A 13,881-nucleotide genomic window follows, 5' to 3' on the forward strand; every position below is an offset into this window, starting at 1 on the left:
GCAAAGCTTTGGTGGGTTGATATTTCTTAAAAGTATTATTGGTAAGCCTATTTTTAGTTGTAGCACGTGTGGTGGAAACCCTGAAAGATCCACGGAATTTAAAAATTCAGATGGATAATTAACCGCTTCATTTGGTTCCGAGACTGCCTGGTCTCGAATCTTGGTCAAAACAATATTGTTGATTTCGTGGACGTCTATATTTTTGGGTGCGAGAATCGCTCTTTCACTTCGCCATTTATTATTTTTATAATTTTTTAGAATATTCGGAAATACTTTTTCAATCAATTCATTTTTGGACGTCACTAAATTACAGAAATCAGCAGGTAATTGTATACGTCCTGAAATTGAGTCTACTGGGAGCTTTCCGTTTCCAATTGCCAGCAATTGATCTGAAAATGTTTGACCAGTGTCATCGTTTTGCAATCGGAAACGCATATTTGTAGTTAATTTTAATTTTTTTTTACGTGTACCCATAAATTAGAATTTTTCAGGCAAGCATTCATTTCGTCTGCAGGAGTTGATCTAGGTATAATAGGTAATGTTTGCCTGAAATCTCCCGCAAGCAATATTAATGTGCTGCCAAAGGGTTTCGACTTCCCTCGCAAATCTTTCAAGCATTGATCCAGAGCCTCGAGCGATGTTTTGTGTGCCATTGTGCACTCATCCCAAATAATAAGTTTGCATTGCTGCAATACTTTACCCATCCCAGATGATTTGGAAATATTGCACGTGGCAGTTTCAGTAGAATGCAAATTCAGAGGCAATTTCAAAGCGGAATGAGCAGTTCTTCCACCAGGCAGCAATGTTGCGGCTATTCCGGACGACGCAATTGCCAACGCTATATGATTTTTTGATCGAATTGATGCCAGAATCAGTTTTATCACAAACGTTTTACCAGTACCTCCTGGCGCATCCAAAAAGAAAATTTCTCCAACGTTGTTATCGACACAATGCATTATCGTATCATAAATGTCTTTTTGTTCCTACGTTAACTTGGAAATGTTATTTTGTACATACGACAATAGATCACTCGTACTGTAACTTTGTTCACGATCCAATTCTACACATGTCGAAACAGCAGCGATACGGTTAGGTGAAGGCATTCCCAAATCCTGAAGAGGTTTGTTAGGGGTATGATTACAGAAATCATACCCCTAGATTCAAGTAGCTGGCATAGATCTATAGAAAGCATATATACATCTAATTCATTTTTTCTATTATTTTTCCCATGTCCTCTCGATCGTTTTTTACGTTTAGTAGGACAAGTAAAAGAAGGATGGTCCATAAAACGATCAATACATTTAACAACAACATGAGACATGTCACCATATTTTGCTACACGATCATTTAGCCCAAAAGGATAAGCTGTACCAAGAGTATGGATCCAGAAATCCTCCTGTTTACGTAGTCTATTATTCTTCTCTTCTTTATTTAAATTTTCTAATTCTAAATTTTCTAAAATTGTGGCAGTTATATCTGATATGGAACATTTACCATTATTACAATGTTGAACTAGATAGTTATCCCCCACATATTGTAGGCAGCATTTATTACATTCTAATAGGTAAATTACATTGGTTAACGGGGACGCCGGGGGGCACAGGGGGTCTTCTATATATATGAGAATAGACATCCGGACATAAATCAAGACCGGGACACAGGGAATATAAAGGACGACAGGGACACAACTAGAACGGGGACGCCGGGGGCGCAGGCGGGATATATAAATGACGACTGGGACACAGGGATTGTTCGAATAGAAATTACAGACCGGGACACAAATGACGACCGGGACACCGGGACACAGGGAACATAAATGACGACCGGGACACTCAAAGAGAAATTACAAACTGGGACACCGGGACACAAATGACGACCGGGACACAGGGAATATAAATGACGACCGGGACGCAGGGACACATCATTAGAATAATAAGGTATAGATCTGAATACGGATTGTTTTTCTCATGGACAATTATATGTTGCATGTTCAAGAGTCAGTAAAACTGACAATCTATTTACATGCAACATATATATATATATATATATATATATATATATATATATATATATATATATATATATATATATATATATATATATATATATATATATATATATATATATATATATATATATATATATATATATATATATATATATATATTGACAGGTGGGACACAGGGACACAACTAATATGGCGCGTAACTAATATGGCGCGTAACGACTTACGCGCGCGGGGGGGGCTTGGGGGGGTGCAAAGCACACCACCAACTAGGTATTGGGGTGGCGCAAAGCGCCACCCCAACAGCTAGTGTAATAATATTAGTTTATCTATTTTTTTCCCAGAGATACCTCATATGGAAGATATGGTCGCATAAATTTTGGAGGGGATTCCCCGGCTCATTCGATGGTTAATTAAAAGTTCTTGTACAATTTTAAAAGTCAAAACTGATGGGCTAGTAACAACCCCTCCCATCAACCTCGTTAGGAGCTTAAAACTTCTAAACGAGGGTTTTTCGATACGCTGAAACTCATGATGTGATTTTATTAAGATCCCTTGACTCTTAGGAGGTGTTTCTTCCTTTTTTGAAAATCAGAGAAATATCCTCAAGCGCGTAGTTTGATGGGTAACATTAAGCTTAATGAATCTCAAATATTTGTAATAAGCATAATAAGTCGATTCTTTGATATATCTATTGATATCAAAATTCTATTTTTTAGAGTTTCGGTTACTATTGAGCCGTGTTGCTCCTTACTTACAGTTTGTTAACTCGAAGTGTTTGATATTATGATTATGGTAAGATCGAGACAAATAAAGTAGGTATTTAGGCAACGAAAGTACATCACTCGAATTGATTTTAGTTGTTTCTTTTTATGTATAGCTTGATTTGCCCCCCCCCCTTGGCACTCCTTTCTAATCTTTCTTCCAGATAGCCACTTTACATGATTAATTAAGAAAAAAAATTCCACAAAACAAGTTTTTCAAAGAAAAGTAAAGAACTCAATTAGACTGAAAATGTGCAAAAATTGAATAAAATAATATACCAAGCGTAAAAATAACCCAAATCAGCATTGATAAATAAATGAAACCCAAGACGAACAGAAATTACAATAAATAACCGAGTAAAACTCAAAATGACCAGACATTAGCATGAGTAGGGCTCTGCTCATGCAAACCCTTATGCTTTCCCAGGGCTAGAACAAAATTTGCACTTTACTAAAAAAAAACAAATGAATGTGTATTGTCAGTTTAATATACGCATGCTGATATTTATTGCTTAAAATATTAATAATATTTGACTTATTGAAGTTATAAAAGTGAAAACATTTAAAATTTATTTTTTTAATAAGTTTTTATTAAATTTATTTAATAAGTAATTTTTCGATGAAATAAAAAAAAACTAAAATTTATTTAATAAGGTTATAAGATCGCACACTTAATAATATATTTATCAAAAACTTGGCAATATTGCCATATACAAAGACTTTGACGTCATATGTAAAGCCTTATATACTTATAATGACGTCATATGCGGACAAACACACAAACATGCGGACAAACAAAACATTGACAAACACACAAACCCACAATTTATTTTTATATATATAGACAAATAAGTTGCATGTATGTATTTTTGTTTGAGGGCTTGCATATGACGTCTGAAAAATAAAGAAGAAAAATAAAACTAAAAAATAAAAAAAAAAATTAAAAAAGGTAAAAAACTTAAAAAAAACTGAAAATAAAAAAAAGAAAAAACAAGAAAAAAACTAAAAAAAGAGAAAATTAAAAATTAAAAACCTAAAAGGAAAAAAAGAAAAATAAATAAAAATAAAAAAGGTAAAAAATTAAAAAGAATTTTCTAGCATTACTATAAAAAAAACTATGAAGAAATAAACATGAAAAAGGTTTTTTCAATTGAAAGTAAGAAGTAGCACTAAAATTTAAAACGAACAGAAATTATTACGCATATGAGGGGTTCTAAAAATACTTTAGCATAAAGAGCGAGGTCTGTAGGAGGAAATAAACACCTCGCTCCTTATGCTAAAGTATTTTTAGTAATTTCAACTATTTATCTACGGCCTTTCTGATTCAGGGGTCATTCTTAAAGAATTGGGACAAAACTTACGATTTAGTGTTAAGAACGAGGTATTAACGACGGTAAAAACCCCCTCATATAGATAATAAAAATTAAAGAATATAAAAGTTTGTTAAGTAAGTTAATTCTTAAGTTACGTATATTTTTACTAATAAAAACGTTCGTTAAAAATTAAAAGTTTATGTTGCCTTTTTAAGTAACCGAAAAATTGCAGGGTAACTAGGCCTCCTTCCCCACCCCTTATTTCTCAAAATCGTCTGATCAAAACTAAGAGAAAGCCATTTAGCCAAAAAAAGAATTAATATGCAAATTTCATTTTAATAGTTTATGTGCGGAGAGCCAAAATCAAACATGCATTAATTCAAAAACGGTCAGAAATTAAACAAAAAAAACTAGTTTTTTTTAACTGAAAGTAATGAGCGACATTAAAACTTAAAACGAACAGAAATTACTCCGTATATGAAATGGGTTGTCACCTCCGCAATCCCTCGCTCTTTACGCTAAAGTTTGACTCTTCGCCACAATTCTACTTTTTAAAACAATTAAAAACTTTAGCGTAAAGAGCGAGGGATTGCGGAGGTGACAACCCATTTCATATACGGAGTAATTTCTGTTCGTTTTAAGTTTTTATGTCGCTCATTACTTTCAGTAAAAAAAACTAGTTTTTTTTTATTTAATAATTATATAGGTTGAGAATCAGAGGATTACAGCCGTCCAACATCAGGCTGTTCGAGCCTTCCCCGGGTGGTTGCATGTATTTATAGTTTTTGTAATTTAGTAGTTCATTCATTGTAAAGGGGTATCCTGAAAATTTGGAAACTTGTCAATTACCTAATGGTCATCGAAACCTGCTATAGGAGTATATTAAGCATCCTCAATGCCCCTATGAGGATTCTCAATACATTCCTTAGTGCCTAAGATATGGGACAATGATTTCTTTTGAATAGGGTTTTCCGTTATGGATATTCCAATGGTACAGTTTTCATTTTGATCCGACACCACTTTTGTGAAGGTTCAAGCTATTTTTTTGAATTTTTCACAGATCTGTTTTTGCAATATGCATAGTTTCTACATTTCTTTTCCACCAATCGGTAAGACCTTCACGACTATCGGTGGGAAATTGGTATATGGCTTTTGACCTAAGAACCACATATCAATTTTCTATTGAAATCTAACAATAGATTTCCCGAAAAGTTCAGTTGAAGTGGAAACACTACTAATAATTTAACATAAATGATCTTATCTATCTTGGATTTATTTTCCCTATATTTCAAACAGTTCATGGTAATGAACTGTAAGCAAGAAGTTACTCGGCTCAATAGTAGGGAAAACTTTAAAAACGGGAATTTTGATTTCAATATATATTTAATTTTTATCCTTCTTCTAAATATATAAAATTCATTAAATTTAACGTTACTCGTCAAAAGTTGTGAGCCTAAGAACATTTGCCTTATTTTCAAAAAAGGGGGGAAATGTCCCAACAAAGTAAAGCGATTAAAATGAAAATTAAATTATCACTTTCATCCATGTTGCTCTTTAAAGTAATCCTGCAACATAGATTATAGGGCTTATAAGCCAAACCATATTTACCACGGTGGAGCATTTTCCAAGAGGGGAGGGTTTTTTTTCTGGGGGAAATTTCGTCAGGGGGTATTCTACGAGGGGAATAGGTATTCCCCGGTGGGATACTTTCCGCAAGGGGCTTTTTCCGAGAAAGGGGGAGGGGGAGTAAACACCCAGAACCATTCACGGTATTATATGGCTCATTTTTCATTTTCACTATCATTTTCAATTAATCTGAGAGAATTTGGTTCTCCTCTGCCCCCATCCCATGATTTTGACCAAATTACACCCTGCTCATGACATAATGAAAAACCATGGATTAACAGACTAGTGATAAAAACACATGCCCTATGTTTAGAAAACTACATTTTATCACACCAGTGATAAAAACTCATGCATGTAGGGTACACAAAAAAACATTTAGGTTTTTCCGAAATCTATATTTCAAAACTGGCACTGTTTAACAACTTCTTTTCCATAGATGTCTCAGCCTGTTCTCTGTTCCAGGTTAGCATCACCTTGGATGTGTCCTATCGAATACCGTTACCATAGAGACATGCTGGAAAAAAGAGACGTATCTCTGTCCTCTATGTAAAAGTTGGAATGATATAGCGTTTCCTAACAGTTTAAGAAATTTTCTAATAAGTGAGTAATGGTGAATAGACAATTTTTGGGAAATATCAAACAAAGGTGAATATACTTTTTTATTATTAATTACTAAATGTGTTTTTTTGTAGTATCGAACTCTGAAAAATTGAGGTGTCTTCGATTTTTGTATTCATATACGGTTTCAGGACTGCTTATTTAACGGTTTTCAAGAGTTAAAATTCTATTTTACCCTGATTTTTATTATTTTGTAAGAATTGAGCGTTAAACCAATTCTAGCAGTTAGTAATAAGAGCCATTCTAATGGGAAGATTGAATGAACACAGTAGTATCGGTATTCTAACGTTTCAACTGAAATACAATGGAAGCAAAGGATTGTTTTATGTATCGTACAAGAACACCACCAGGAAATTTTTTCAGGGAGGGGAAGGTTATATTCTAATAAAAAGGTGAGACACTAATAAATTAAAGCAATTTAAATGTGGTAAAAGGCAGGGATACATTTATTAAACTGAAATTGCTTTGTTTTAAGTGAATCAAAGGACAAAAGAGGGGGAGGGAGGAATACACAGGGGTGCAGTTTCAAAAAGAAATAATTTTTCCTTTTCCCATGCAGGAAGGGGAGGAGCTTGCATCTCCTCTTGACGGTGCCTGTGACTTATTATTCTTTCTACTTCTGGTAAGACCGATTGGTGGTCACTTTGATCAGCTTGAGAAAATTGAGGATTTTTGGGTGCCTTTTCTACCCGAAAAGGTGTGCCATCAAAGTCACGAAAGGCCTTAATTTCAGGATTTTTCACTCTTATTTTGCTAATTATACAGTTTCTATTTTCCGGAAAGTGGATATAACGGTAAAACTCCTGCTTAGCTCATACCAGCATGACTTCATTAAATATTTAGTTTAATCCCAGCATTATTGGTTTTGACCAAATTATTAAATTTTTTTGTATTTTTATTACATGTCCTGCCATATGTTTTCATCGGCGTGCATTTTTTATTGTAAAGATATTTAAGAAATCGATGGAGAAAGTAATTTTGAAAACCATTTCAACCAACTAAACAATGCATGAAGTGCACTCTATGTTACGAAAATTATGGAAAGGTCGCTGTGTCACAATTTTTGGAAACATTGCTGTAGCTCAAAGACTTGCTTTACACCTTAAAACTTCTTGTGCACCCAGAGGTACCCAGAACGTTAATGAAGAAACACCAAGTGTACTACCACCTCTTCCCAGCAGGGTTGCCATCATTGTCAGTTCCTAAAGTGCTAAAATTGCCCAAATAGCTGTTTAATTACTCTGCCATGGGAAATGAGTTTCTGCAGCATAAACCCTTACTATTTAGAAATTTTTAACAATACCATAAACGCAATGTTTTAAAGTAGTTAAAAGATTTTGTAAGATGTATTCCTGTATTGGTAGTTTTTAACCATTTATCTGCTACATTTATCTTTCTAACCACTCTGCAGATGTAAGTGAAAAACAAAATGAAATTTATTTGAATAAATCGGTGAAATCATTCTGTAGTTACGGCACAGCTACAGCTGCAGCCTACAGCTGCACCTACAGTGATATGCACAGCTACAGTGACAGCTATATGCAACTATTTTGCCTGACTAAATGCAAAACGCCATAAATTTGTAACAATTGTGAATATCGAGAAAACGTGATGCTTTTTAAAAAAATATGACAAAACTTTGTTGAACTAATGCTGCGGCTTTGTCAGTTTTTTTTTCTGTTTTCACATCATAGTCAGTGATATGTAGTTTGGTGATAATAATAAATGGCAGTTCATTTTTTCGGTATATGGATCATGATTGAAGGAAAAAAAAAGTCCTATGAAGTCTAGAAAATTTTGAGCAATTTTTGGAAAAAAGCAGAAGTATTTTTTTTCTTCTAGTGTAGTAAATAGTAAAAACTAGACCTACGTTCCCCGGGCAACGTGAAGTGTTGCGGCAACCTTTGTCCGGCTTCGCCGACTAAAGTGTTGCAAGAGCAACACTTTGGTTGATCAAAGGCTATTCCTCAGCGTTGAAAAAACAACAACAAAATAGTATCGAAAGAAGGGACTAAATAGACTTTGCAGCCAATTGAACTTTATCCTTTTCAATCATAGATATCGTGACGGATGAAAACTTGGTACAATCTATATATATAAAAATAAGTTGTCTGTGTGTGGATCTGTGGATGGATCAGGTGACGTCATGTTTGTCCGCATATGACGTCTGAATTATTTCACACTAATACAAAAGAAGAAAAAAACTAAAAAAGGTAAAAACTACAAAAAAAACTAAAAAGAAAAAAAACTAAAAAAGCTAAAAAACTAAAAAAAACTAAAAAAAGGTAAAAATCTAATAACTAAAAAAAAACTGAAAAAAATAAAAAAAGGCAAAAACTACAAAAAAAATAAAAACTAATAAAAAAAAACTAAAAAAGCTAAAAAACTAAAAAAACTAAAAAAACTAAAAAAGGTAAAAAACTAAAAAAAAACTAAAAACTAAAAAAGAAGAAAACTAAAAAAAAGGAAAAAACTGAAAAATAAAAGAGAAAAAGAAAACTAAAAAAATATGAATAAATATATATAAAAATAAGTTGTTTGTGGGTTATGTCTGTCTGTCTGTCTGTCGAGTGACGTCGTGTTTGTCCGCATATGACGTCTGAATTATTTCACACTAATACAAAAGAAGAAAAAAAACTAAAAAAGGTAAAAACTACAAAAAAAACTAAAAAGAAAAAAAACTAAAAAAGCTAAAAAACTAAAAAAAACTAAAAAAAGGTAAAAAACTAAAAACTAAAAAAAAACTGAAAAAACTAAAAAAAGGCAAAAACTAAAAAAAAACTAAAAACTAATAAAAAAACTAAAAAAACTAAAAAAAGGTAAAAAACAAAAAAAAACTAAAAACTAAAAAAGAAAAAACTAAAAAAAAGGAAAAAACTGAAAAATAAGAGAAAAAGAAAACTAAAAAAATATTAATAAATATAAAAAATATAAATATAAATATAATATAAATTAGCAATCAACAAAGCACCGAGACACAAATGACGACCGGGACACAGGGAGTATAAATGACGACCAGGACATAAGTAAAAAAAAAAAAACTAAAAAACTAAAAAAATGGTAAAAACTACAAAAAAACTAAAAACTAATAAAAAAACTAAAAAATCTAAAAATCTAAATAAACTAAAAAAGAAAAAAAAAGAAAAAAGGAAAAAAATAAAGGAGAAAAACAAAACTAAAAAACGAATGTATATACAGACCGGGACACCGGGATACAAATGACGACCGGGACACAGGGAATATAAATGACGACCGGGACACAGGGACACAACTACAATGGGGACGCCGGGGGGCACTGGGGGATATAAATGACGACCGGGACACCGGGACACAAGGAATATAAATGACGCCCGGGACACTCAAAGAGAAATCACAGACTGGAACACCGGGACACAAATGACGACCGGGACACAGGGAATATAAATGACGACCGGGACACAGGGACATAACTACAAAGGGGACGCCGGGGTGCACAGGGGGATATATAAATGACGATGGCGACACAGAGAATGGTCGATTAGCAATCACCATCAACAAAGCTCAAGGGTAATCATTAGAATCATGAGGTATAGATTTGAATACGTATTGTTTTCCCATGGACCATTATATGTTGCATGTTCAAGAGTCGGTAAACCTGACAATCTATTTATATGCACAGACAATGGGACAGCAAAGAATGTTGTATATTCGCAAGTTTTACGTAGTTAAAAACATATATATATATATATATATATATATATATATATATATATATATATATATATATATATATATATATATATATATATATATATATATATATATATATATATATCTATATTCACAGGTGGGACATAGGGACACAACTACAATGGCGCGTAACTAATATGGCGCGTAACGACTTACGCGCGCGGGGGGGCTTGGGGGGGCGCGAAGCGCCCCCACCAACTAGGTGTTGGGGTGGCGCGAAGCGCCACCCCAACAGCTAGTATCTTATATAATCTAGTTGGTATTGTAAAGCTATCCCTAACTTTTCAGGATCAAGATACCATAGATGAGATTTTATTAATTACTACGAAACTATCTCAATGTTTTACATTCTCGTTTGTGCTTGTTTCTTCACTATCGGTTAAATGATATAGTTGTCAGCCTATCGAAGTTTTTAAAACGGTATTTTCAAACAAGAACGCAATCAGTTATCACATGACCAAAAGCTATTCCTCAGCGTTGAAAAAACAACTACTACAAAATAATATCGAAAGAAGGGACTAAATTGCCTTTGCAGCCAGTTGAACTTTATCCTTTTCAATCGTAGATATCCTGACGGATGAAAACTTGGAACAATGTCTTGTATAATCTAGTTGGTATTATAAAGCTATCCGTAACCTTTCAGGATTAAAATACCATAGGTGACACTTATTATTACGAAACTACCTCATTGTTTTACGTTATCATGCGTAGCCGTTGTGTAAACACTTAATTCTGTCAGATTTAAAGAGATCGAATACAATGTGCACCAATTTGCACAAAGACATCAAATTCACCGGAAACAAATAAATGGGTACACCAACAAGCAAAAGTTACAAACTCCTCATCGCTGAAGATGACTGTAGTCTAACAGCAGACTATTACTTACAAGTCCCCTACATGTCTTACCACTGGAACCAAATTGGTTTTACCATCAAATACACTGGAAACAAATAATAGATACACCAGCTAGCAAAAGTTGCTAACCCCTCATTGCCGAAGGTGATTATTACCTAAATGCCGACTGTTGCTTACAAGTCCTCTATATGTATCACAATTTGTCGGCCTGTCGGCCTAGATTTCGTTTCAGTGTGTACCTTACTAATGAAGTTGTCAACCCCTTGAAACTTTCAAACTGGTATACCTCACGAAGGAATTTTTGTACCAAAAAATGGATGTCATATACTTTGATCAGCTCATCAAGAGCTATCGATTGCCGTCGAAAAAAATTATCTGTCTTAGTTCAAAAATTGATATTTTTTTGCCGTAGGCCAACTTTCTAACGTCACCACTTAGAAAGGAGCGAAGGATACGCTCCAATTTCTTTAGCAATGAGAGAACTTTTAAAGCTTATTAGACACATCTGATACCATTTCTCTACCGCAATCTCAAGTCCGAAAAATCGCATGATGAACTCAGCTGAAATCATGAACAGAAATGGGTAGAAACAATAGATGGCAGCATTTTCGGACCCGTGGGAAAATGCCACATTTTTGATTCTGTAAATTTTTCTATTTATCACACAAAGAAGATATATTGGCTGCGGGGTCAGGTAACTGCCGCTTATATTCAACACTTATAGATTTTAGTCCATCTTCAATTTGAAAGTGGTGCCTGCCTGCTTGCCTGCTAGAACGGAGCTTTCCACTCGAAAGCAAAAACATGGTTTGATGAAACGAAAGCTTGGCTGCACAGCTTCAGATACTCCTCTCTGACATAGGCTATATAACTCCACTTCACTTCGCACACCATAGGCTCTGGCTCGTGGACACGCAAAAACCATCTTTTTTGGCCCCAGGCAAGAGTTCTGCGAAGCTTTCCAAAATGTAATGTCATATTCATCAATCCGCCCAGAGGTCCACACTTTCCGTAAAAGCCGCACAGGTTAGACCCTTACCAGTTTCCATTAATAAGCTGAGATCGGCGGCATAGGAAAAAAAAACCCACAAAAGCGGGACAAAACCAAAGTGTTGCTCTCGCAACACAATAAGTAGCGAAATGAAAATCCTAACTTCGAAAGGTAACTCCCTAGGAATAATATAACGTCAGATTCGTGTACAACCTGATATGGTTAATTTAAAAAAGCCAAATTTTTCTGACGGAAATAAAGAGCGAAGTTGAAATTTAAAACGAACAAAAATCGTTGCTTCACAGCCTATCTAAAATATCTCGATAAAACTAGTGCAAATGCACCAACTGATGATATTTCCATATGTTTTTATGATTATAGAAAACCAGCACTTTCAGTAGTTAAAGGTATTTTTCAACTTTTGGCTACTATGGGCTGTGATTCACTCTTTACTAAGTTCTAGCTACTGCTAAAACCGTGGTATCTTTGATGACTGAGGTCGAAAATTACATGTACGGCTCTGAGATCTCTAGGAAATAGCTGGCCATCATAAATTCTCAATTTCATGGTAGTCCTTTTCATGTTATTGATTTTGACTCAATTTCCATGAAACTCCACATATTAATCCATGGTCCAGAAGTAGACTGAAGCAATTCCAGCTACAACCCATCTATAAAGAAGGGGAGGGGACAAAGCCAAACTCGATTAGAAGTAACAGTAATGGTCCTGAATGAACTTAATTACTCAAAACTACAATACAACATTTCAACAAAACAATACTTGTCCAATGGAAATTTAAGCTCGTAATTGTCAAGTGTAACAAACATAAAGAATAAAATTTTAAATATAAACAAAGAGATGTTAAAGAACAATGATCCATCATCAAATTTCTTTTTCAGTTTTACGGATTATGTACATATGAATTAGTTGGTATCTTGTCTCTCAATCTGCGTTTATTTCAGATAACGACATTTGATGTCTAATTTAGGAGCTAGGTCTTGTCCTGAGAATATAGGTCTTGTCCAAATTTTCTCTTTAAGTATTATATATCTGTTCTGACCTTTTGTCCCAATTCGTTAAGAACGATTCCTAAAACAAAAGGGCCGTTTAATTAGAATAATAAGCTTTTTGAAAAGTTCTAAAAATGCTTTAGCGTAAAGAGCGAGGTATTGAAGAGTGGGCAACCCCCCTCATATTCAGAATAATTTCTGTTAGTTTTGAGTTTAATGTCGCTCCTTACAGATGGGAAACCTTTTTTATATATTTAATATCCAAAAGAGTTACCTACTAGATATTAATTACAATCTGTTAAGGATGAGAGGATAACTCTTGCTGCGTCTTTAGAGTATTCAACAAAAAAAACGAGTTTTTTTTTAAACTGAAAGTAAGAAGTGAAATATTTAAACTTAAAACGAACAGAAATTACTCTGCATATGAAAGGGGCTGTTCTCACCTCAACGCCCCGCTCATTACGCTAAAGTTTAATTCTTTCTCTCAGCTCTGCTTTTTAAAACAGTAAAAAACTTTAGCGTAAAGAGGGGGGCGTTAAGGAGGGAACAGCCCCTTTCATATACGGGATAATTTATGTTCATTTTAAGTTTTAATGTCACCCCTTACTTTCTTACTTTCTTACTTTACTTAGTTAAAAAAATGCTTCTTTTTTACTTAATTTCTGAACGTTTTTGAATTAATACATGTTTTGACTTTGGCTCTCCGCACATGAATAATTAAAACAAAATTTGCATATTAATTTCTTTTTGGCTAAATGGCTTTTTTATAGTTTTTATTTCACGATTTTGAGAAAAAGAATCGGGGGAGGAGGCCAGGTTGCCCTCCAATTTTTTGGTTACTTAAAAAGGCAACTACAACTTTTAATTTCTTACGAACGTTTTTATTAGTAAAAAATATACGTAACTTAAGAATTAACTTACGTAACAAAATTCTATAATTGTATTATTTTATTACGTATATATGAAGGGG

General features: G+C 33.9%; 1 protein-coding gene across 1 annotated transcript in view; it reads left to right on the forward strand.

Annotated features, from left to right (window-relative positions):
- Positions 1-6,198: 6,198 nt before the first annotated feature.
- LOC136028916 (RAS guanyl-releasing protein 2-A-like) overlaps positions 6,199-13,881 on the forward strand; it is a 127,809-nt gene continuing 120,126 nt past the window's right edge. Inside the window, exon 1 of the mRNA XM_065706882.1 lies at positions 6,199-6,353. The gene's annotated coding sequence lies outside the window, so the exon portion shown is untranslated. The remainder of the gene's footprint in view (positions 6,354-13,881) is intronic.

This window comes from Artemia franciscana, chromosome 7 (assembly GCF_032884065.1).
Source record: "Artemia franciscana chromosome 7, ASM3288406v1, whole genome shotgun sequence".
NCBI classification, from domain to species: Eukaryota; Metazoa; Arthropoda; class Branchiopoda; order Anostraca; family Artemiidae; genus Artemia; species Artemia franciscana.